General features: G+C 43.2%; 1 long non-coding RNA gene across 1 annotated transcript in view; it reads right to left on the bottom strand.

Moving 5' to 3' along the window:
* Nucleotides 1–21,560, bottom strand: part of LOC309652248 — a 72,850-nt gene extending 51,290 nt beyond the window's left edge. The window contains exon 1 of the long non-coding RNA XR_014258621.1: nt 20,061–21,560. This is a non-coding gene — a long non-coding RNA (uncharacterized lncRNA). The remainder of the gene's footprint in view (nt 1–20,060) is intronic.
* Nucleotides 21,561–22,557: the final 997 nt, after the last annotated feature.

The following is a 22,557-nucleotide window of genomic DNA, read 5'->3' as shown; positions in this document are numbered from 1 at the left end:
CAAATAGCCAAAGAAACCCTGAAAAAAGAGAACGGGCTGGAGGCATCTCCCTCCCTGACGTCACACTCTGCTGAGAAGCTACAGTCACCAAAACAGTGTGGAACTGGCTCAAAACGGGCACAGGGACCAGAGGAACAGGACAGAGAGACCAGAATTCAACCCACACGGACGGGGTCGGTGAATTTATGACACAGGGACCAAGGACACACCAAGGAGCACGACACTCCCCACGATAAATGGTGCTGGGAAAACTGGACGCCCCATAACTCATGCTGGCTACCCTGCACACAAACCTGACCAAAAACCCAGCTTTCCACGCCAAGCCCTCCCTCGCTCACACGAAGACGGACCCCCTCAACGGTCAGTCGCCCACAGGAAGCTTCTCCCCACTTTTCCTCACCGTCTCTTCACCTTTTCCTCAGGCATCACCTGGGTCCTCAGGAAACCTAGTTCCCTAGTCAGCGTGGACGCAGCCCCACTTTGTCCTGAAGCCGAAACCCCAGCGAGTCCTAAGGAGACGGAGACCGAGCTCCTCTCAGCAGAGACGCTGAGCCGGGCGTCCTACCCGAAGGCCCCCGCCCCCGCCCCCGCCCCCACGCCTGAGGAGGCTCAACTCCTCTCAGCTGCCCTCACAATCGAGTTCGCAGGGAACGAGCATGCGCTGTGGGTCAGAGAGGCGAACTCGGCGCCACCCTGTGGTCAGTGCAGGAAGTGCAGGCCGCGCCTCCCTCACAGGTCACTGGAGGCAGCGTGCCCTACTGACAGGACTGCTGAATCCATTAAACTGGACATTCAAACTAAAATGGAGTCTCTATCCCAAAAGTTTTCTAAAAGTAGTTAAGGAACAATTAATTGGAAACGATTTGGAATGAAGTGAATGTAGATGCAAACTTTACAACTGATACCAAATTCACTCAAAGTTATTCAGAGGCAAATTTTATTTTAGTTTCTAATTTATGTTTGGCTGCGTTGGGTCTTCGTTGCTGCATGTGGGCTTTCTCTAGTTGCGTCGAGCGGGGCTACTCTTCGTTGCGGTGCACGGGCTTCTCATTGCGGTGCCTTCTCTTGCGGGCGAGCACGGGCTCTAGGCGCGCAGGCTTCAGTAGTTGTGCCGCACAGGCTTGGTTGCTCTGCGGCATGTGGGAGCTTCCCGGACCAGGGCTCGAGCCCGTGTCCCCTGCATGGGCAGGCGGACTCTTAACCACTGCGTCACCAGGGAAGTCCCCACAGACAAATTTTAAATACAAAACTATTCAAGGGGCTTCCCTGGTGGTGCAGTGGTTGAGAATCTGCCTGCTAATGCAGGGGACACGGGTTCGAGCCCTGGTCTGGGAAGATCCCACATGCCGCGGAGCAACTAGGCCCGTGAGCCACAACTACTGAGCCTGCGCCTCTGGAGCCTGTGCTACGCAACAAGAGAGGCCGCGATAGCGAGAGGCCCGCACACCGCGATGAAGACTGGCCCCCGCTTGCCACAACTAGAGAAAGCCTTCGCACAGAAACGAAGACCCAACACGGCCAAAAATAAATTAATTAATTAATCAATTAAAACAAAAAAGCTGTCTCTCAAATTTAACTTCCAGAATATATTCAGGAAAAACGCATACGCCCATTTTGGCCAACCAAAGAAGCGGGCAATGCAAATCAACACTACAAAGAGGTATCACTTCGAATCAGAAAAAAGGACCATCCTCACAAAGGGTAAAAACCAGATATGCAGGACAAGGAGAGGAGAAAAGGGAGCCTTGTTACGCTGAAGGGGGGAATGTAAATTGCCAACGGCCACTCTGGAGAAGTGTGCTGTGTTTCCTAAAACATCTAAAAAACAGAGCTACAAAGCATAGGGCGCTTCCACTCATGGGCCTATATGTTGGAAAAACCAAAAATCCACAGAACGCAGGCACCCCGTTTACTGCTGCTATGTTGACAACAGCCTCGACTTGGGTACAGCTTAATAGTCCTTGGAAGGAAAAAATGGTGAAAGAAAATTTGGTACTTAAGGACAACGGAATATTACTCAGCCCTGAAATCAATGAAATGAGGCCAGTCGCAGCAACTCGGGGGGACTTATGTATGGTCATTGAGAGTGAAATAAGTTAGACAGCAAGAGAAACTTATCATAAGATATCACTTATAAAGGGAATCTAAAAATCGCCAACCATGAACTGAATTACAAACAGAACACCATCACACATTTACAAAACACACTTATGGCTGCTTAAGGGGAAAAGCGTGGTGCGGTGATGCATAAACCAGGAGGTTGAAATTGGCACAGATACCGTTCCATACGCCAATAATGTAATCGCCAAGACATACTCATTGTTCAAGGAACTGGACTCAGCACCCTCTATTCACAGAAAAAACATCTATCTGACTACTAGAAACTAGCAAAGTGATTGAGTTATACATATATATACATTCTTTTTTTATATTCTTTTCCATTTATATTCTTTTCCGTTATGGTTTATCATAGTATACTGGATATAGTTCCCTGTGCTATACAGTAGGGCCTTGTTTATCCATTCCATGTTTAATAGTTTACATCTGTTAACCCCAACCTCCCATTCCATCCCTCCCCCAACCTCCTCCCCCTTGGCAGCCACAAGTCTGTTCTCTATGTCCATGAGTCTGTTTCTGTTTCATAGGTATGTTCATTTGTGTCGTATTTTAGATTCCACATAGAAGTGATATCATATGGTATTTGTCTTTCTCTTTCTGACTTATTTCACTTAGTATGATAATCTCTAGTTGCATCCATGTTGCTGCAAATGGCATTATTTTGTTCTTTTTTATGGCTGAGTACTAGTGCATTGTATACATGTACCACATCTTCTTTATCCATTCATCTGTCAGTGGACACTTAGGTTGTTTCCCTGTCTTGGCTATTGTGAATAGTGCTGCTGTGAATATAGGGGTGCATGTATCTCTTTGGATTAGAGTTTTGTCTGGGTATATGCCCAGGAGTGGGATTGCTGGATCATATGGTAATTCAATTTTGAATTTTTTAAGGAACCTCCATACTGTTCTCCAAAGTGGCTGTACCAATTTACATTCCCACCAACAGTGTAAGAGGGTTCCCTTTTCTCCACATCCTCTCCAGCATTTGTTATTTGGAGAGTTTTTCATGATGGCCATTCTGACCAGTGTGAGATGGTACCTTATTGTAGTTTTGATGTTCATTTCTCTAATAATTAGTGATTTTGAGCATCTTTTCATGTGCCTATTAGCTATTTGTATTTCTTCTTTGAAGAAATGTCTTTTTAGGTCTTCTGCCCCTGTTTTGATTGGTTCATTTATTTTTTTGTTGTTGAGTTGTATGAGCTGTTCATATATTTTGGAAATCAAGCCCTTCTCGGTTGCGTTGTTTGCAAATATTTTCTCCCGTTTTGTAGGTCGTCTTTTCGTTTTGTTAATGGTTTCCTTTGCTGTGCAAAAGCTTGTATCTTTGATTAGGTCCCATTTGTTTATTTTTGCTTTTATTCCTATTGCCTTGGGAGACTGAGCTAAGAAAACATTGGTACAATTTATGTCAGAGAATGTTTTGCCTGTGTTCTCTTCTAGGAATTTTATGGTGTCACGTCTTCTGTTTAAGTCTTGAAGCCATTTTGAGTTTATTTTTGTGTATGGTGAGAGGGTGTGTTTTCAATTCATTGATTTACATGCAACTGTCCAACTTTCCCAGCACCACTTGCTGAAGAGACTTTTTCCCTTTGTATATTCTTGCCTTTTTTGTCAAAAACTAATTGACTATAGGTGTGTGGGTTAATTTCTGCGCTCTCTGTTCTGCTCCATTGATCCATATGTCTGTTTTTGTGCCAATACCATGCTGTTTTGATTACTATAGCTTTGTAGTATTGTCTTAAGTCTGGGAGAACTATGCCTGTTGCTTTGTTCTTTTTCTTCAGGATTGCTTTGGCAATTCTGGGTGTTTTATGGTTCCATATAAATTTTAGGATTATTTGTTCTAGTTCTGTGAAAAATGTCATGGGTCATTTGATAGGGATTGCATTACATCTGTAGATTGCTTTGGGTAGTATAGTCACTTTAACAATATAAATTCTTCCAATCCAAGAGCATGGGCTATCTTTCCATTTCTTTGAATCATCTTCAGTTTCCTTTAACGTTTTATAGTTCTCAGCATACAAGTCTTGCACCTCCTTGGTCAGATTTATTCCTAAGTATTTTATTTTTCGGGGTGCATTTTTTTTTCAATATTTATTTATTTGGCTGTGCCGGGCCTTGGTTGCCACGTGCGGGATCTTCATTGCTGCGTGCAGGATCATTAGTTGCAGCATGCGGGATCATTAGTTGCGGCATGCGGGATCATTAGTTGCGGCATGCAGGATCATTGGTTGCAGCATGCAGGATCTTTAGTTGCGGCATGCGGGATATTTAGTTGCGGCATTCGAACTCTTAGTTGTGGCATGTGAGATCTAGTTCCCTGACCAGGGATGGAACCCGGGCCCCCTGTATTGGGATTGTGGAGTCTTAGCCACTGGACCACCAGGGAAGTCCTGAGGGTGTGATTTTGAAAGGTATTGTTTTGTTACATTCCCTTTCTGATATTTCATTGTTGGTGTAAAGAAATGCAACCGATTTCTGTATGTTAATCTTGTATCCTGCTACGTTTCTGAATTCACTGACCAGTTCTAGTAGTTTTTGTGTGGAGTCTTTAGGGTTTTCTATATATAGAGTCATGTCATCTGCATATAATGGTGATTTTATCTCTTCCAATTTGGATACCTTTTATTTCTTTTTCTTGTCTGATTGCTGTGGCTAGGACTTCCAATACTATGTTGAATAGAAGAGGTGGAAGTGGGTATCCTTGTCTTATTCTAGATTTTAGTGGGAAGGCTTTCAACTTTTCACCATTGAGTATTATATTGGCTGTGGGTTTGTCATAAATAGCTTTTATCATGTTGAGATATATTCTCTGCATACCCATTTTGGTAAGAGTGTTTATCATGAATGGATGTTGAATTTTGTCAGATGTTTTTTCTGCATCTATTGAGATGATCAGGTGGTTTTTGACTTTTGTTTATGTGGTGTATCACATTGATTGATTTGCATATGTTTGAGCATCCTTATGAACTTGGGATGAATCCCACTTGGTTGTGGTGTATGATCTTTTTTATGTGTTGTTGGATCCAGTTTGCTATATTTTGTTGAGAATTTTTGCATCTATATTCATCAAAGGTATTGGCCTGTAATTTTCTTTTTTGGTGGTGTCTTTGTCTGGTTTTGGTATCAGGGTGATGGTGGCTTCATAGAATGTCTTTGGGAGTGTTCCCTTCTGTTCAGTTTTTTGGAAGAGTTTGAGAAGGATCAGTATAAGTTCTTCTTTGTATGTTTGGTAGAATTTGCCTATGAAGCCATCTGGTCCTGGACTTTTGTTTGTGGGGGAGTTTTTTTTAAAATAAATTTATTTATTTTATTTACTTTATTTTTGGCTGCGCCGGGTCTTTGTTGCTGTGCACGGGCTTTCTCTAGTTGTGGTGAGCAGGGGTTACTCTTCATTGTGGAGCTTGGGTTCTAGACACACAGGCTTCAGTAGTTGTGGCATATGGGCTCAGTAGTTGTGGCTCTTGGGCTCTAGAGCAGAGGCTCAGTAGTTGTGGCACATGGTTTTAGTTGCTCCTCAGCATGTGGGATCTTCCTGGATCAGGGATCGAACCCATGTCCCCTGCATTGGCAGGTGGATCCTTAACCACTGCACCACCAGGGAAGCCCTGTGGGGGAGTTTTTAAACTACAGATTCTATTTCATCTCTAGTGATTGGTCTGTTCAAATTATCTGTTTCTTTTTGATTCAGTTTTGGTGGCCTGTATGTTTCTAGAGAGTTGTCCATTTCTTCTCAGTTGTCGAAGTTATTGGCATATAATTGTTCATAGTATTCCCTTATGGTTTTTGTGTTTGTGCGGTGTCAGTTGTTATTCTCCTTTTTCATTTCTTATTTTGTTTATTTGGGTCTTCTCTCTCTTCTTCTTGGTGAGCCTGGCCAGAGGTTTGTCGATTTTGTTTACCCTTTCAAAGAACCAGCTCTTGGTTTTATTGATGTTTTTTAATCTCTATTTTATTTATTTCCTCTCTGATCTTTATTATTTCCTTCCTTCCGCTGACTTTAGGTTTTGTTTGTTCTTTTTCTAATTCTTTTAAGTGGTAGGTTAGGTTTTTTATTTGAGATTTGTCTCATTTTTTGAGGAAGACCTGTATCGCTCTGAACTCCCCTCTAAGAACTGCTTTTGCTGCATCCCGTAGATTTTGTATGGTTGTGTTTTCATTGTCATTTGTCTCAAGTTATTTTTAAATTTCCTCTTTTATGTTATTGTTCACCCATTGGTTTTTTTTTAGTAGCATATTGTTTAGTCTCCGTGTAATCATTTTTTTCTCGTTTCTGTTTCAGTGGTTGATTTCTCGTTTCATGCCGTTCTGGTCAGAAAAGATGCTTGAGATAATTTCTATCGTCTTAAGTTTGTTGAGGCTTGTTTTATGCCCTAGTATGTGGTCAGTCCTAGAGAATGTTCCATGTGCACTTGAAGAGAATGTGTATGCTGGGTTTTTTTGCATGTAATGTCCTGAACATATCAATGAAGTCTAACTGTTCTATTGTATTATTTAGGATCTCTGTTGCCTTATTGATATTTTGTTTAGAAGATCTGTCCATTGATGTGAGTGGGGTGTTAAAGTCTCCTACTATTATTTTATTCCTGTCAATTTCTCCCTTTATGTCTGTTAGTATTTAATGTATTTGGGTGCTCCTATATTAGGTGCATATATGTTGACAAGTGTAAAATCCTCTTCTTGATTGACCCTTTTATCATTGTATAGTGTTGTTCTTTATCTTTCTTTATGGCCTTTGTTTTAAAGTCTAGTTTGTCTGATATGAGTATTGCGACCCCTGCTTTCTTTTCATTTCCGTTTCCATGAAATACCTTTTTCCATCCCCTCACTTTCAATCTATGTGTGTCCTTTGCCCTAAAGTGGGTCTCTTCTAGGCAGCATATTGGATTAGAAAACAAGACCCTACAATCTGCCACTCTGTGTCTTTTGATTGGAGCGTTTAGTCCATTGATGTTTAAGGTAATTATTGATAGATATGTATTTATTGCCATTTTAACCTGGTTTTCCCATTGATTTTATGTCTCTTTTTTGTTCCTTTATTTTTCTTTTCTGTTTTTCCTTGTTTGGTTTGATGATTTTCTTTCATATTATATTTATATTCTCTTTTTGTTTTTTGTGATTCTATTGTATGTTTTTGATGTGTGGTACCCTGTTTTTCAAGTACGTTAATCCCGTCCTATATCTGCTTGCCTTAGACTGGTAGTCATATAGGCTCACACACATTGTAGGGAATGAAACAAAATCTGTTTTTGTTACTGTCCTCCCGCACATTGCATGATTTTGATGTCCTCTTTACCATCTTCATGTTCATCCCTTTGCTGTTCATGGGGGTTATCGCCACTTTCACAGAAATTTTTAAATTTTTTAAAAAATCTGTGTGCTGGCTTATTTAGGTGATTTGCTTTCCAATTGTGATTTTCTCTTTCCTATATATTTTGACTTCTTTTGTATTTAGAGAAGACCTTTCAATATTTCCCTTAGGATTTAGTATTGCTGTATTTTTTTGGTTTCTGCTTGTCTGAGAAATTCTTTATCTCTCCTTCTATTCTAAATGGTAATCTTGCTGGATAGAGCATCCTAGGTTGCAGATATTTCCCTTTCAGGGCTTTGAATATATCTTGCCACTCCCTTCTGGCCTGCAATGTTTCTGTAGAGAAATCAGCTGATAACCTTATGGGAGTTCCTTTGTGATGAACTCTTTGTTTTTCTCTTATTGCCTTTAGAATCCTCTCTTTAACTTCTGCCATTTGTATTATAATAGGTCTTGGTGTAGGTCTGTGTGGGTTTACCTTGTTTGGGACCCATTGTGCTTCCTGTACCTGGATATCTGTTTCCTTCTTTAAGTTTGGGAAGTTTTCAGCCATCATTTCTTCAAACACATTTTTGATCCCATTTTCTCTTTCTTCCCCTTCTGGAATCCCTATTATGCGTAGATTGGCATGCTTTCTGTTATCCCACAGGTCTCTTATATTGCTTTCATTTTTTTTCAGTTGGCTTTCTGTCTGCTGTCCTGATTGGGTGATTTCCATTAGTCTATCTTCCAGGTCACTTATTCATTCTTCTGCACTATTTACTCTGCTATTCATTGCCTTTAGTTCAGTTTTTGTCCTGGCAAATGAGTTTTTTAATTTTTCTTGGTTCCTCTTTATAGTTTCTAGTCCCTTTTTACAACAGTCTGCATTTCTGTCAATCGTCTTTCTTAATTCCTTCAGTATTTTCATTATCTCCTTTTAGATATTGGTGTATGTTAGACCAAAGAGGTCTGTTTCATTGTTTGTTCTTTCAGGGGAATTCTCTTGGGCTTTTAATTGGGCGTGGTTCCTCTGCTTCTTCGTTTTACTTATATTTCTCTTATTCTGTGAGTTTAGGAGAAACACTTTTATCTCCTGTGGTCTTGGAGGGATATTTGTATGTGGGAGTGTCCCTATGTAGCTTGTGTGGGTTTAATATTTTTGGTGCAAGGGCCGTTCTTCGCATGGATGCCTGTTGCCTCTTTCCTCAGTGTGTGCTAGCTGTTATCCCCTTGATAGGGGGTGTGCGTATGCGGTGGCTGGTGCCCGGTCGTGGGGTTCTTGCTGGCGGTGGTGGCTCATGCACGCCCCCAGAGCACACGATGGGAGCAGAGGTGGCTCATGACGACTCCTGGAGCTCGTCTAGGTGATGTCCTGCCTCCTGAGAGCTTATGCAGGGAAAAAAGCTGTAATGGCAGGTCCCACCCATCCCGTTGTGCATCGCCTACAGAATGACACCTGGCCTCTAAAATGGCCCAGGCTTCCTCCGTGTACACCCTCAGATGCCATTGCATCAGGCTTCAGCCCCTTCAGGCTATTTCTGCACAGCCCACCCATCCCGTTGCGTGTCGCCTACACAATGGCACCTGGCCTCTAAGGTGGCCCAGGCTTCCTCCGTGTACACCCTCAGATGCCATTGCATCAGGCTTCAGCCCCTTCAGGCTATTTCTGCACAGCCCACCCCAGTCCTCTCCATGGGTCTGATCTCCAAAGCCCAAGCTTCCACACCGAGGTCCCACCTGCACTGGCGGACGTGTGTCTCAGGCTGGGGAGCGCAGAGCAGTGGCACTGACCGTCTGTGCAGGTTTCTCTCCATTCTGGCTGCTGCAAACCAGTTGCTGCGTTCTCCGCCAAGGCTCCTCAGCTCTCCCCTGTCCTGGCTGATCTCTCCGCTGGTGAGGGGACTTCCCACGGTGCAGGAACCTTTCCTCTTTCACAGCTCCCTCCCAGGGGTGCAGGTCCTGTCCTGATTCCTTTCTCACTTTTTTTTTCTTTTGTCCTACCCAGTTATGTGGAGATTTTCTTGCCCTTTTAGAGGTCTCAGATCTTCTGCCAGCGTTCAGTAGATATTCTGTGAGAATCGACCCATGTGTAGGTGTATTTTTGATGTAGTCGTGGGAGGAGGTGAGCTACATGTCCGACTACTCTGTCATCGTGATCACTCCCTCTGCACCAGTATTGATATGCGTGGGTTTCTTACCCATTTTTTTAATTTACCATTTTATCGTAAGCATTTTGCTTAGAATCACATTAAGCCGACACACACACATCAGTGTGACTCAATGCACAGCCTATAACAGCACACACAGACACACACAGACACACGGCTCACTGTGACTCAATGTACAGTTTATACCAGCACACACACACACACACAACTCATTGTAACTCAATGTAGTCTATAGCAGCACACACACACACACACACACACACACGGCTGACTTTGACTCAATGCACAGCCTATATCAGCACACAGACACACACAGACACACACACAAGGCTCACTGTGACTCAGTGTACAGTCTGTAGCACCACACACACACACACACACACACACACACACATATCAGTGACTCAATGCAAAGCCCATACCAGCAGACACACACACACTCGGCTCAGTGTGACACAATTCACAGCCTGTACTAGCACACACACACACACAAACTCACCTTACTGTGACTCAATGCACAGCCTATAGCAACACACATAGACACACACACACAAACACAGACAGATCAGTGTGACTCAATGCACAGTCCATACCACTGCATACACACACACAGCACACACCTCACTGTGACTCAATGTTCAGACTATAGCAGCCCACACGCACACACACACACGGCACACTGTGACTCAATGCTCACCCTATACCAGCACACACACACCCCCCCACACCCCCCAGTGACTCAATGCAAAGCCCATTCCAGCACACACACATGCATACACACATCTAAGTGTGACTCAATGCATAGCCTATACCAGCACACACACAGCTCACTGTGACTCAATTCACAGCCTATACGAGAACACACACACACACAAACACGCACTCACACATAGCTCACTGTGACTCAATGAATCGCCTATAACAGCACACACACACACACACACACAAACACACATGGCTCACTGTGACTCAATGCACAGCCTATATCAGCACACAGACACACACAAAGACACACCCACAAGGCTCACTGTGACTCAGTGTACAGTCTGTAACACTACAAACAAACACACACACAGATACACCTCAGTGACTCAATGCAGAGCCCATACTAGCACACGCACACACATACATACACCTAAGTGTGATTCAATGCACACTCGTACACCACCACATACACACACACAGACACACACAGACACACAGACACACGGCTCATTGTGATTCAATGCACAGTCCATACCAGCACATACACACACAACACACACCTCACTGTGACTCAATGCACAGCCTATACCAGCACACACACAGCTCACTGTGACTCAATTCACAGCCTATACGAGATCACACACACACACAAACATGCACTCACACATGGCTCACTGTGACTCAATGAATTGCCTATACCAGCACATGCACACAGACGCATGGCTCACTGTGATTCAATTCACAGCCTATACCAGCGCGCGCACACACACACACACACACACACACACACACACACACACACCCCCAAACAAACATGGCTCAATGTGACTCAATGCACAGCGTATAACAGCACACAAACACACATACATGGCTCACTGTGACTCAATGCACTGCCTATACTAGCACACACACAAGGCTCACTGTCACTCAATGCACAGCCTATACCAGCACACACACACACACAGAAACTCACCCTGCTGTAACTCAATGCACAGCCTATAGCAACAGACACACACTCACAAACGGCTCACTGTGACTCAATGCACAGTCCATACCACCACATACACACACACAGCACACACCTCACTGTGACTCAATGCTCAGATTATACCAGCACACACACACACACACACACACACACACAGCTCATTGTGACTCAGTGCACTGTCTGTAGCACCACACACACACACACCCCTCAGTGACTCAATGCAAAGCCCATACCAGCACACAGACACACATACACACACCTAACAGTGACTCAATGCACACTCTACATCACTACATACACACACACACAAACACGCATGGCTCATTGTGACTCAATGCACCGTCCATACCACCACATACACACACATAGCACACACCTCACTGTGACTCATGCTCAGACTATACCAGCACACACACACACACACACACACACACACAGCTCGCTGTGACTCAATGTACAGTTTTTACCAGCACACACACACACACACGCACAGCTCACTGTGAGTCAATGCAAAGTGTATACCAGCACACACACACACGCACGCACGGCTCAATGTGACTTAATGCACAGACTATACCAGCAAAAACACACACACAAACACACACACACACACGTCACTGTGACTCAATGAACAGTCTGTAGCACCACACACACACACACACTTCACTGACTCAATGAAAGCCCATACTGGCACACACACACACACACATACACACACCTAAGTGTGACTCAATGCTCAGCCCATACCAGCACTCACAAACACACACACCTTACTGTGACTCATGCGGACTCTACACCAGCAAATACACAAACACACACACGCACGGATCACTGTGACTCAATGTACAGCCTATAGCAGCACACACACACACACACACACACACACACACGGCCCACTGTGACTCAGTGCACATTCTATACCATCACACACACACACACAAAAACACACACGTACGGCTCACTCTGACTCAATGCACAGCCTATACCAGTACATACACACACACGTAGACACACACACACGGGTCACTGTGACTCAATGAACAGTCTGTAGCACCACACAGACACACACAGACACACACACACAGACACACACACACACACACTTCAGTGACTCAGTGCAAAGCCCATACTGGCACGCACGCACTTCCCCTCCAGGGAAGTCCCCAAACATAACTTTCATATGCACTGGGAAACCAAAAAATTCATGTGACTGGCTTTATTGCAATATTCACTTTTTTGTGGTGGTTTGGAACCAAACCTGCAATATCTCCAATGTATGCCCATATAAGGTCATATCATCTGCAAGTAGAGATCATCTTCTTTTCTAATTTGGAAGGAGGTTTTCTTGCCTAATTTCTCTGGCTAGAACTTCCAGTACTTTGTTGAACAGAAGTGGTGAAAGTAGGCAGCCATGCCTTGTTCCTGATCTGAGAGGAAAAGCGTTCGGTTTTTCACCATTGAGTATGACATTTGCTGTGGAATTTTCATTTATGGCTTTTATTATGTTGAGGCAGATTTTTTCTATTCCTAGTTTGAGTGTTCTTATCATGAAAGGGTATTGAAGTTGGTGAATGCTTTTTCTGCATCAACTGAGGTCATTATGTGCTTTTTCCCTTTATTTTCTTACTGTGGTGTATCACATTGATTGATTTTTATATGTTGAACCATTCTTTCATCCCAGTTATAAATTCCAGTGGTCATGGTGTATAATCCTTTTAATATGCTGCTGAATTCAATTTGCTAGTATTTTGATGAGAATTTTTGCATCAGTGTTCATAAGGGATATTGGTCTACAGTTTTCCTGTCGTGTCTTTTTTCTGGCTTTGCTATAAGGATAATTGTGGCCTCATAGAATGAGTAGGAAGTGTTTCCCTCCTTCAGTTTTTTTTGGAAAAGTTTAAGAAGGACAGTATCAGTTCTTTAAATATTTGGTAGCATTCACTTGTGAAGCCATCAGGTCCAGGGCTTTTTTGTTGGTGGTGGTGGGAGATTTTTGATTATTGATCCAATCTCTTTACTGTTTATAGGTCTATTCAGATTTTTTGTTTCTTCATGATTGAGTCTTGGTAGGTTTTGTGTTTCTCAGAATATGTCCATTTCATCTAAGTTATCCATTTTGTTGGTGAACAATTGTTTGTAGTACTCTCTTATAATCATTTTTATTTCTGTAGAATCAGTAGTAATGTTCCCACTTTCACTTCATTTCTGATTTTCATAATTTGAATCTTCTCTCTTTTTTTCTTAGCTCATCTAACCAAAGGTTTGCCAATTTTGTTGATCTTTTCAAAGAACCAACATTTGGTTTTATTGATTTTCTCTGTTGTTTTTCTATTCTCTATTTTGTTTATCTCTGCTCTAATCTTTATTCCCTACCTTCTGCTAGCTTTGGATTTAGTTTGTTCTTTCTTGCTAGTTCCTTAAGTTGTAAAGGTAGGTTGTTGATTTGAGATTTTTCTTGTTGTTTAGTGTAAGCATTTATAGCTATAAATTTCTCCCTTTTTCTGTGTCCCATAAGTTTTGATATGTTGTGTTTTCATTTTCACTTGTCTCCAAGTATTTTCTAAGTTCCCTTGTGATTTCTTCCTTGATCCATGGCTTGTTTAAAAGTGTTGTTTAATTTTCACAATTTTGTGAAATTTCCAGTTTTCCTTCTCTTTTTGATTTCTAACTTCATCTCATTGTGGTCAGAGAAGATACTTTGTGTGGCATCTGTCTTTTTAAGTCTACTGAGACTTAATCTGTGGATTAACATATGGTCTATCCTGTAAAATATTCCATGTGCATTTGAGAATGTATATGCCATTGTTGTTGGGTGGAGTGTTCTGTTAGATCTAGTTGGTTTACTGTGTTCGTTAAGTCCTCTATTTCCTTGCTATCTTCTGTCTGGTTGTTCTATTATTGTGAGTGGGGTATTGAAGTCTATGACTATTATTGTAGAAAAGTCTATTTGTCTGTTCATTTCTGTCCATTTTTGCTTCATATATTTTGATGCCTGTCATTAGATGCATAAATGTTTATAATTGGTATATCTTCTTGCTGTATTGAAACTTCTATTAATATATAATGTCCTTCTTTATCTCATGTTAAATTTTTTGATTTAAAGTCTATTTGTCTGATATTAGTAGAACCACCCCTGGTCTCTTTTGTTTGTTATTTGCAGGGAATATCTTTTTACATCCTTTCACTTTCAATCTATTTGTGTCTTTGGATCTAAAGTGAGAATCTTATAGACAGCATATAGTTGGATAAAGTGTTTTTATCCATTCTGCTCTCACGAGCTCTGTGCAAGCTGCTCGAGGAACACTGCTCAGCTGCCTGCCTTAGGGCTAGGGGTTGAGAACTCTTAGCTGCTTCTGCACTAAGAGCTGAAATTGACTGAAATTAACCACAATTTACCCTCCAGGCCTTCCACTGCACGTTGCAAGCCTTCCATATACTAGAGTTCCAAATAGCTACATTAGACAGATTCTGCCAATGCATCTGTTGTTTAGGTGGGAAGACAGATTCCTGGTGCTTCCTACTCTGCCATAGTCCCAGAAGCCCCCAATGGTTATATCTTATGGAATTACAAAACCAGGAAATTAACATTGGTACAAAGTGTGTATAGTTCTATGCCATCACATGAACAGATCTGTGTGATCACAATGAAGATACAGAGCTATTCCATTACTACAAAGATCTCTCCATTGCTACCCCTTTATAATCATACTCCCCTCCACCACACCATCCTTAACCCCTGGCAACCACTCACCTTTTCTCCACCGCAATAATTTTGTCATTTCAAGAATATTATATAAATGGGATTACATTACATGTAACTGTTTGGATTTTTTTTTTCATGCAGCATAATGCCCTTGGGATCCATCCAAGTTATTTCATGGATTGATAGTTCATTTTTGCTGTTGTTTTTACAGCTAAGTTATATTCCATGGTATAAATATACTACAGTTTATTCATATGTCATAGAACATCTTTGGCTTTTTTTAGTTTTTAGCTATCACACATAAAGCTGCTTTGAAGAATTGTGTACAGGTTTTCATTTCTCTGGGATTAGTGCCCATGAAACAGTGGGTAACCATTAGTTAACTCCATTTCACCTGTAACCTGCCTTCAGTAATCAAGGTCGTTTTGATTGTTTAATTGAGGGCTTGCCTGTCCTCCAGGCAGCGGGGAGCGTAAACAATAAGATGTTTGCCCGAGTTGTTGGCCAGGAGCTTGGAATCAGCTGTGTCTCGTTAGAGCTGAGCTGGTTAAGACTGGATAGGACCACCGACCCTCCAACTGGGCATGCGCGAGTGACGTTTTGACCCTGCAGAGCCCTGTAGCTCACTTACGCCTGCACCGAACAATTCGCGCACCTTTTTCTAATCACCTTTCCCCGTGCTCCCTGCGCTCTCCACGCCTCACACCCCCCTGCTTTTTTATGAGTTATCCCCTTGCCTTCAGAGCGGGGGATGTGAAGCTAGTTTTCCCGTCTCCTCGCTTGGCTACCTTACGAGTAAAACCTGTCTTCGCTGCACACCTCGGCGGCTCAGCGTTTTGGCTTTTGCTGCGCTTCGGACAAGCAAGCCTGGTTCGCGAACACCCTGGAGTGGGGCTGCTGGGGCGAATGGTGAGTGTATATTTAGCTTTTTAAGAAACTGCCACAGTATGTTCTGCAGTGGTTGTGCCGTTCTGTGTTGCTACTACAGATGTCTAGTCGGGTTTCTCTGCGTCCCCATCAGCATTTGGTGTTGTCACTATGTTTTTTTTTTAAATTTTAGCCTTTCTGGTAGGTGTGTGATGACATCTCATTGTGGTTTCAATTTGTAGTTCCCAAACGGCTAATGATGTTGAAGATCTTTTCCTGTGTTTGGCATCTGTATACCCCCTTCAGTGAAATGTCTCTTCATACCTTTTCCGATTTTCCAGTTGGATTGTTTGGTTTTTTCTGTGGAGGTCTGAGAGTTGGCTTTTGTTTGGTCCCCCCTGTAGTAGTGAAGGCTTTGGGTTGCCTGCCCAGCTTCCCCTCACTCTCCAATCTACCTAAGGGAATCCAAACGTTGGTCAGGTATCCACCCCTGCGCCGCGCGGCGTGTTTCTTGAAGGGAAAGCCAACTCCGTCTCTTGCCCTAAGAATCAACTCAATATGATTGATGTTGTCAACCTCTGCCTTGTTGGTAATGTTTTCAGGAAAACCAGTGTGACCCAGCGCCAGCTGCTGATACGTGACGGGGGTGTGCGGTGGGGAGTCTGATAGGAAGACTTCTGGGAGAAATTGCCCCTCTTTTTCACCGAGAGTCATAGGACAATATTATTTCTCTCTTCCTCTTGACATTGACAAGTTTGGATGAGGTACTGCTGCCAATGTCTTGCTTCAAACGTGTTGATTAAACTAGTACGAAGGACGGTAGAAAAGAGGAATGGGAAAGTCCAGGCATAATGACATCATGAAGATGATGATTCAGCCAACCTGGAGGATAGCTACATCTGGACTTCCTATTAAAAGAGGTGGAAGTTTCCACTTTCCTTATTGTTTGATCCAAATGAGTCACGGTTTCTGACACTTGCAGCCCCAAATATTCTCATAGAAACGCCGCCCTCTGGCCTGTTGTTATTGTCGAGGACTGTGGTTGCGTGTTTGTTTTCTTTTTAAACCAACCCCACCCCCCACATTGCCCCAATGACTCACTATTATCGTTGCTGTTTCTCTTGAGCTGATGGACGTTCGTAGAAGCCGGCACACAACAAACAGTCAATACACACGTGGAGCACTTATTAATACAAATACGGCCCGGGTAAAAGTACACAAAGCAAGTCTGAACACATAGCAAAAAATCAATATCAAACAGACCATGCTTATGGAGGGAAAGGCAAACCACATTCTAAGAGAAGTTTGCAGAGCACAAAACCATTCACAATGCCAGACGCCTTCCATCCCCCTTGCTTTCCCGGTGGGGGCTTCAGGGGGAGAGGGGAAGGCAGGCGGTGTGGACCGACCCCCCTGGCTTCCGCCCTGTGGAGGGAGCTGGCCACATCCCTCCACCAGGGCTCAGCTCCTAGGCGTACAGCTCGGTTCCTGGGCTCTGCTCATGCCCGTCAAGTCAGAAAGTGCGAAGGCTCTGTGATTTTACCCTCCTGTAAGCTCACAAGTCATCCTGCCCGGCTTTCAGCCCTGGTCAGAGACACAGACTTTATTACAGCAAAAGGCAGCAGCCGCAGCCGTGTCTTGACTTGATACCCAGCTCCCCGGTTCCCACAGGGCGACATAACAAGAGCACGGTCACCTGCCCGTGGTGGGGACGCGGCAGAGCAGAGGAGCCCTGAGTTAGGAGCCGAGCTGTTAGCAGGGCTGCTGCTGGCCTGCCCTCCTCCCCTCCGGAGAGATGACTCTCCCTGGGATGCAAGCCAAACTCCCAGGGCCTGAGCCGGAGGCTCTCCAGCTTTGTTGCCCTGGAAGGCGAGCAAAGTTCTCCCGGTTGAGAAGGAGAAGGCCGAGGCACCCGGATGGCTCCAGGAGTGCCACGTTCTTAGTCTGTCATATCTACTCTCTCCAGCTCTCTGGGCTGGCTGCTGTCCTCCCATCCACACGGAAACGCCCAGAAAGCCAGGAAGAATGGTCGCCCACACGGGCCTTGACACTTAGGCGGGGAGTGGTGAGCCCCACCCACTGTTGGCTAGCTCAGGTGCTGCACTATCCCTCGGTGCTTGTCCCCAACCTGTGCCTGTGCGTGCGTTTGTCAACAGTCCCTGTATTAAGCCCTCCTTATTTAATTTTATTTATTTTTGGCTGCATTGGGTCTTCGTTGTGGTGAGCGGGGGCTACTCTTCGTTGCGATGCAAGGGCTTCTCATTGCAGTAGTTTCTCTTGTTGAGGAACACAGGCTGTAGGCTCGTGGGCTTCAGTAGTTGTAGCTTGCGGGCTCTAGAGCGCAGGCTCAGTAGTTGTGGCGCACGGGCTGAGTTGCTCTGTGGCATGTGGGATCTTCCTGGACCAGGGCTCAAACCCATGTCCCCTGCATTGGCAGGCGGATTCTTAACTACTGTGCCACGAGGGAAGTCCCTAGAATTTGGTTTTGATACTCGATTTTTGCTTTGTTTACCTATCTTCAAGCCTGTACTTTTACAAATATCTAGTAATTTGACCCTTGTTCAGAGAATGCTTCAAGTTCATTCTTTCTTTTTCTTTCTTTCCTTCCTTCCTTCCTTCCTCCCTCCCTTCCTTTCTTTCTTTGTTTCTTTCATACTTTTATTAAAAAAGGTTGCAATGAACATCATATGTATAATCTTGGTGAAATTATAAATATTTCTACCATATAAATTCCAAACAGGGTCTTGCTCAGTGGCTCCATGCATTTATAAATTTACTAAATATTGTCCAATTGTCCTTCAGAAAGTTGAATTACTTTATGGTTTCACAACAATGCATGAGCACTCATTTTCCAGTCGCCCATCCTCAAACTGGAGAATATCCAAGTCTTTCATTGACCTTTCGGCAATTTGCAAGGTAAGAAATTATATTCCATTATTGTTTGGCCTTTCATTTCTTTTATTACTAGTGAGGTTCAACACTTCCCCCTGTTTTTTGGTAATTGGTGTTTCTTTGTACCCTTTGCTTACTTCATCTTTGTCTTCTGTTGGGTTTTTCATCTTCTTTTTATAACTTTTGATTTTGAGCTCTGCATAAATTAGGTAAATCAGCCCTTTGTCCTGTATCTTCCAAATATGTCTCAGTTGTCATTTTATAATTCCTTGTTTCTTTAGTATTTATTTTTGCCATGCAGGGATTTTACATCATTACATAGAAAATTTTGTAAGGTTTCCCTTTTTAGCTTCTGGACAAAGATCACTTAAAATAAGAAATTCAAATAACCGACAAAACTTTAGGAAGCTAGAGGGTGTGGCTGGAAGAAGTTGGGAGGGGGTTAGCGCCCGTGATGGGCAAAGACGAAGACAGGGTGGGTGGGGCTGCACCTGGGAAGCAAAGCAGATAAGTCAGCCGTAGGCTTGGTCATCCCTGTGAAGCCAACGAGGACACATCTCTACAGCTGTGATTAGAGCGCTCTGGGGGCCCCATCAGGTGCTCAAAGCCACGGTCACAGGAGGGGAGCACAAGTGGCGAGGTGTTGCTGCCCAGTGGGCCTTTCTCCTTGGGCAAGAGGGCAGGTGATAGTGCTTTTTTTATGGCAAATATAGTATGTGGATACTGGAGAAAGAGAACTTGGTTAGTTAGTGCATGGAATATGAAAAAGTGAATAAAAACCATGTTTAATTCCACCACAGTTAATACTTTAGCCCATTTCCTCCCCATCTTTTTTCAGCTCATTTTGTTTTAACATCTTTATTGGAGTATAATTGCTTTACAGTGGTGTGTTACTTTCTACTTTATAACAAAGTGAATCAGCTATACATATACATATATCCCCATATCCCCTCCCTCTAGCGTCTCCCTCCCACCCTCCCTCCCTCCCTCCCACCCTCCCTATCCCACCCCTCTAGGTGGTCACAAAGCACCGAGCTGACCTCCCTGTGCTATGCGGCTGCTTCCCACTAGGTATCTATTTGACATTGGGTAGTGTATATATGTCAGTGCCACTCTCTCACTTCGTCCCAGCTTACCCTTCCCCCTCGCCGTGTCCTCAAGTCCACTCTCTACGTCTGCGTCTTTATTCCTGTCCTGCTCCGAGGTTCATGAGAACCGTTTTTTTTTTTTTTTTAGATTCCATATATATGTGTTAGCATATGGTATTTGTTTTTCTCTTTCTGACTTACTTTAGTCTGTATGACAGTCTCTAGGTCCATCCACCTCACTACAAATAACTCAATTTCGTTTCTTTTTATGGCTTGGTAATATCCCATTGTATATATGTGCCACATCTTCTTTATCCATTCATCTGTCGATGGACACTTAGGTTGCTTCAATGTCCTGGCTATTGTAAATACTTCAGCTCATATTTTTAAACTTGGAATTATACTTCATATGCATTTTGGTTTTCATGATTCTTTTTTTAAAATTTATTTATTTTATTTTATTTATTTTTGGCTGTGTTGGGCCTTTGTTGCTGACCACGGGCTTTCTCTAGTTGCGGTGAATGGGGGCTACTCTTCGCTGTGGTGTGTGGGCTTCTTATTGCAGTGGCTTCTTTTGTTACGGAGCACGGGCTCTAGGCACGCGGGCTTCAGCAGTTGTGGTGCGCTGGCTCAGTAGTTGTGCTGCACGGGCTTTGTTGCTCCGCGGCATGTGGAATCTTCCCGGACCAGGGCTCGAACCCGTGTCCCCTGCATTGCCAGGCGGATTCTTAACCGCTGCACCACCAGGGAAGCCCAAGCTCTCCTTAAATTACCCGGTTTGTGCATGCCACGTGCTTCCTCTAGACACCCGGTCTGAATCAGACATAGATACACAATGTGTACAAATCGATAAGAAAAAGGTAAAGAACCCAAGCAGGTAATAAACAAAGGCAATGGATTCACAAAAGACAAAACCTTGTTGCCAGTGACCATGAAGAGATGCTTAACCTCCAAGATGCTTGAAGCCATGCCTCCTACCACAAAGAGGAAGTGAGGAAATGGGACTAATTCACGACCCGCTGAATTGAAAATTGGTAATTCAGGAGTGTGATTCAGCAGTAGCCAGTAGAGCTGAAGGGAATGACCCTTTCGAATCCACCATTCGTCTTCTGGAATCCCAAACTTAATTCTTCTCTAGGTATAACAGCTAGAGAAGCTATGCGCACCTGCCCCATCAAAAGAGCAGTGATACTCGATGATTAGAAACCACCTAAATGCTTATCAATAGGGAATGTGTTACTAAATTCTATTTATAAATTATAATACCTTAAAGCAGTTAAAATTAACTAGGTCTAAATCAACAGGGGGTAAATCATAATGTTAAGCAAATATAGGACATGCCATGGTGATTACATTTATGTGTAGAATTGAAAAGCTCAGGACGATACTATGTTGTTTACAGAACATACTTTTGTAATTAAAGCCTGAGATCAAGGATAGGGAAAATAAGCACCAGCTTCAGATCAGAGGTGACTTTGGGGATGGAAGGAGAGAAGTTAATTGGACATCGGGACCTCCAACCCTACCTGTAAACTTTTCTTTCTTCAAAATCTCTGAAGTAAAAATGGCAACAATTAACATCTATCACATTGGAGTAGTGATTAATTGGGTGGTATAGTTTTCTATGTATATTTTATACATGGGAAATCTTTCATACTTGAAAGACAGTTAAAACACCTAAATGACCCATTTAAATCAGGGAAGCAAGGTACAACGAGTCCACAGGCTGGAACACCAGGCGGCCTTTAAAAACCACCATGTCAGAGAAGTAGGGAAGCAGGGAGATGCTCAAGAGACATCTGATGTGAAACGTAGATTAGAAAATAATTGTATGGGGGACTTTTTGTCAGCAGACTTTTAAAAAAAAATGTACCTTCCTCTTCATCACACCTAGAAATGTGAAGATAAATGCCAGATGGTCCCTGATTATAGGTGACTTGTCTTTTCTCCTATATATCAGTTTTGACAATGACTATATAGTCATTTATCAGAAAAATAAACAATCTAATGATTAATTTGTACCAGCAGCCTGTCAGAATAAACAACTGAACAGCAGCATTCAATTTCAGACCAAACACCTTGAAATTAGTTTTGCTATTTACTGTGCTAATGCTGCCCTCCGATGGAGAAATAGAAGAATGCTTATGACTGTAGAGCAATTTATAAAATCCAGGTGTGTTCTTCACATGTTGATAAAGATACTATATAACTTTATTAAAAATTAATACATGTGCAATAGAAAAAACTTAAAGTACCCAGAAAAATACAAAGAAAGAAAAAAATCACCCATAATCTCACTTTATTATTAGCTCAGGATTCTGAGTTCCTGGGCAGGGGAGATAAAAAAGACCAGGGTGTACTAGTTCTTTCAGTATAAAGTCAACTTTTCTTCTATTGGAGTGCTAACCTAGAATTTGTTTTTTAAATACATTTATTTATTTATTTATTTATTTATTTATGTGGCTGTGTTGGGTCTTCGTTGCCACATGTGGCCTTTCTCTAGTTGCGGCGAGCGGGTGGGGGGGCTACTCTTCATCGCCGTGCGCGGGCTTCTCATTGCGGTGGGTTCTCTTGTTGCGGAGCACGGGCTGTAGGCGCACGGGCTTCAGTAGTTATGGCTCTCGGGCTCAGTAGTTGTGGCGCTTGGGCTCAGTAGTTGTGGCTCGTGGGCTCTAGATTGCAGGCTCAGTAGTTGTGGCGCACGGGCTTAGTTGCTCTGTGGCATGTGGGAT

Source organism: Balaenoptera physalus (assembly GCF_965194825.1).
Source record: "Balaenoptera physalus genome assembly, chromosome: X".
Lineage (NCBI taxonomy): Eukaryota > Metazoa > Chordata > Mammalia > Artiodactyla > Balaenopteridae > Balaenoptera > Balaenoptera physalus.
The sequence above is the reverse complement of the archived record's forward strand: the minus strand, read 5'-3'. Positions and strand labels throughout refer to the sequence as shown.